Raw genomic sequence first — 2,500 nt, forward strand, 5'->3', positions numbered from 1 at the left:
CAAGTACTAACCAGGCCCGACCCTGCTTAGCTTCCGAGATCAGACGAGTTCGGGCGTTCTCAAGGTGGTATGGCCGTAAGCGAAATCTGCTGCCAAAATTGGGCTATTTGAATGGTTAGAACATTAGGGTAGTAAACCATATAAAGCTTACTAGGTCTCCCATCCAACAATAAAGCTTACAGCACCTGGTATTCCCAGGCGGTCTCCCATCCAAGTACTAACCAGGCCCGACCCTGCTTAGCTTCCGAGATCAGACGAGTTCGGGCGTTCTCAAGGTGGTATGGCCGTAAGCAAAATCTGCTGCCAAAATTGGGCTTTTTGAATGGTTAGAACATTAGGGTAGTAAACCATATAAAGCTTACTAGGTCTCCCATCCAACAATAAAGCTTACAGCACCTGGTATTCCCAGGCGGTCTCCCATCCAAGTACTAACCAGGCCCGACCCTGCTTAGCTTCCGAGATCAGACGAGTTCGGGCGTTTTCAAGGTGGTATGGCCGTAAGCAAAATCTGCTGCCAAAATTGGGCTTTTTGAATGGTTAGAACATTAGGGTAGTAAACCATATAAAGCTTACTAGGTCTCCCATCCAACAATAAAGCTTACAGCACCTGGTATTCCCAGGCGGTCTCCCATCCAAGTACTAACCAGGCCCGACCCTGCTTAGCTTCCGAGATCAGACGAGTTCGGGCGTTCTCAAGGTGGTATGGCCGTAAGCCAAATCTGCTGCCAAAATTGGGCTATTTGAATGGTTAGAACATTAGGGTAGTAAACCATATAAAGCTTACTAGGTCTCCCATCCAACAATAAAGCTTACAGCACCTGGTATTCCCAGGCGGTCTCCCATCCAAGTACTAACCAGGCCCGACCCTGCTTAGCTTCCGAGATCAGACGAGTTCGGGCGTTCTCAAGGTGGTATGGCCGTAAGCGAAATCTGCTACCAAAATTGGGCTATTTGAAGAAAAAAAAAAGAGACTCTTTCAGGCTTTCTGAAGAAACTCAGAGACGATTTCAGGCATTTTGAGGGGGAAAAAAGACAATTTAGGATTTTTGAACCATTTCATTGACTCTTTTTTTTTTTTTTTTTAAACAATAAAGCTTACAGCACCTGGTATTCCCAGGCGGTCTCCCATCCAAGTACTAACCAGGCCCGACCCTGCTTAGCTTCCGAGATCAGACGAGTTCGGGCGTTCTCAAGGTGGTATGGCCGTAAGCAAAATCTGCTGCCAAAATTGGGCTATTTGAATGGTTAGAACATTAGGGTAGTAAACCATATAAAGCTTACTAGGTCTCCCATCCAACAATAAAGCTTACAGCACCTGGTATTCCCAGGCGGTCTCCCATCCAAGTACTAACCAGGCCCGACCCTGCTTAGCTTCCGAGATCAGACGAGTTCGGGCGTTCTCAAGGTGGTATGGCCGTAAGCAAAATCTGCTGCCAAAATTGGGCTATTTGAATGGTTAGAACATTAGGGTAGTAAACCATATAAAGCTTACTAGGTCTCCCATCCAACAATAAAGCTTACAGCACCTGGTATTCCCAGGCGGTCTCCCATCCAAGTACTAACCAGGCCCGACCCTGCTTAGCTTCCGAGATCAGACGAGTTCGGGCGTTCTCAAGGTGGTATGGCCGTAAGCAAAATCTGCTGCCAAAATTGGGCTATTTGAATGGTTAGAACATTAGGGTAGTAAACCATATAAAGCTTACTAGGTCTCCCATCCAACAATAAAGCTTACAGCACCTGGTATTCCCAGGCGGTCTCCCATCCAAGTACTAACCAGGCCCGACCCTGCTTAGCTTCCGAGATCAGACGAGTTCGGGCGTTCTCAAGGTGGTATGGCCGTAAGCAAAATCTGCTGCCAAAATTGGGCTATTTGAATGGTTAGAACATTAGGGTAGTAAACCATATAAAGCTTACTAGGTCTCCCATCCAACAATAAAGCTTACAGCACCTGGTATTCCCAGGCGGTCTCCCATCCAAGTACTAACCAGGCCCGACCCTGCTTAGCTTCCGAGATCAGACGAGTTCGGGCGTTCTCAAGGTGGTATGGCCGTAAGCGAAATCTGCTGCCAAAATTGGGCTATTTGAAGAAAAAAAAAAGAGACTCTTTCAGGCTTTCTGAAGAAACTCAGAGACGATTTCAGGCATTTTGAGGGGGAAAAAAGACAATTTAGGATTTTTGAACAATTTCATTGACTCTTTTTTTTTTTTTTTTTTTTTTAAACAATAAAGCTTACAGCACCTGGTATTCCCAGGCGGTCTCCCATCCAAGTACTAACCAGGCCCGACCCTGCTTAGCTTCCGAGATCAGACGAGTTCGGGCGTTCTCAAGGTGGTATGGCCGTAAGCAAAATCTGCTGCCAAAATTGGGCTTTTTGAATGGTTAGAACATTAGGGTAGTAAACCATATAAAGCTTACTAGGTCTCCCATCCAACAATAAAGCTTACAGCACCTGGTATTCCCAGGCGGTCTCCCATCCAAGTACTAACCAGGCCCGACCCT

The 2,500-nt window shown here is 46.5% G+C and overlaps 12 non-coding genes across 12 annotated transcripts in view; all 12 read right to left on the minus strand.

Annotated features, from left to right (window-relative positions):
- LOC148962068 (5S ribosomal RNA) overlaps positions 1-81 on the minus strand; it is a 119-nt gene extending 38 nt beyond the window's left edge. The window contains exon 1 of the ribosomal RNA XR_016150931.1: positions 1-81. This exon is cut by the window's left edge and continues 38 nt beyond it. This is a non-coding gene — a ribosomal RNA (5S ribosomal RNA).
- Positions 82-173: 92 nt separating this feature from the next.
- LOC148962069 (5S ribosomal RNA) lies at positions 174-292 on the minus strand. Its single transcript, XR_016150942.1, has one exon. It is a non-coding gene; the product is annotated as a 5S ribosomal RNA (ribosomal RNA).
- A 92-nt stretch (positions 293-384) lies between these two features.
- On the minus strand, positions 385-503 carry LOC148962070 (5S ribosomal RNA). The gene has a single exon (XR_016153531.1). It is a non-coding gene; the product is annotated as a 5S ribosomal RNA (ribosomal RNA).
- Positions 504-595: 92 nt separating this feature from the next.
- On the minus strand, positions 596-714 carry LOC148962071 (5S ribosomal RNA). Its single transcript, XR_016150953.1, has one exon. It is a non-coding gene; the product is annotated as a 5S ribosomal RNA (ribosomal RNA).
- A 92-nt stretch (positions 715-806) lies between these two features.
- LOC148962072 (5S ribosomal RNA) lies at positions 807-925 on the minus strand. The gene has a single exon (XR_016150965.1). It is a non-coding gene; the product is annotated as a 5S ribosomal RNA (ribosomal RNA).
- Positions 926-1,092: 167 nt separating this feature from the next.
- On the minus strand, positions 1,093-1,211 carry LOC148962073 (5S ribosomal RNA). The gene has a single exon (XR_016150976.1). It is a non-coding gene; the product is annotated as a 5S ribosomal RNA (ribosomal RNA).
- A 92-nt stretch (positions 1,212-1,303) lies between these two features.
- LOC148962074 (5S ribosomal RNA) lies at positions 1,304-1,422 on the minus strand. The gene has a single exon (XR_016150987.1). It is a non-coding gene; the product is annotated as a 5S ribosomal RNA (ribosomal RNA).
- A 92-nt stretch (positions 1,423-1,514) lies between these two features.
- Positions 1,515-1,633, minus strand: LOC148962075 (5S ribosomal RNA). Its single transcript, XR_016150998.1, has one exon. It is a non-coding gene; the product is annotated as a 5S ribosomal RNA (ribosomal RNA).
- Positions 1,634-1,725: 92 nt separating this feature from the next.
- On the minus strand, positions 1,726-1,844 carry LOC148962076 (5S ribosomal RNA). The gene has a single exon (XR_016151009.1). It is a non-coding gene; the product is annotated as a 5S ribosomal RNA (ribosomal RNA).
- A 92-nt stretch (positions 1,845-1,936) lies between these two features.
- On the minus strand, positions 1,937-2,055 carry LOC148962077 (5S ribosomal RNA). The gene has a single exon (XR_016151020.1). It is a non-coding gene; the product is annotated as a 5S ribosomal RNA (ribosomal RNA).
- Positions 2,056-2,227: 172 nt separating this feature from the next.
- On the minus strand, positions 2,228-2,346 carry LOC148962078 (5S ribosomal RNA). Its single transcript, XR_016151031.1, has one exon. It is a non-coding gene; the product is annotated as a 5S ribosomal RNA (ribosomal RNA).
- A 92-nt stretch (positions 2,347-2,438) lies between these two features.
- LOC148962079 (5S ribosomal RNA) overlaps positions 2,439-2,500 on the minus strand; it is a 119-nt gene continuing 57 nt past the window's right edge. The window contains exon 1 of the ribosomal RNA XR_016151043.1: positions 2,439-2,500. This exon is cut by the window's right edge and continues 57 nt beyond it. This is a non-coding gene — a ribosomal RNA (5S ribosomal RNA).

Source organism: Pimephales promelas (genome assembly GCF_988280905.1).
Source record: "Pimephales promelas chromosome 3 unlocalized genomic scaffold, fPimPro1.hap1.1 SUPER_3_unloc_1, whole genome shotgun sequence".
In the NCBI taxonomy this organism is placed as follows: Eukaryota; Metazoa; Chordata; class Actinopteri; order Cypriniformes; family Leuciscidae; genus Pimephales; species Pimephales promelas.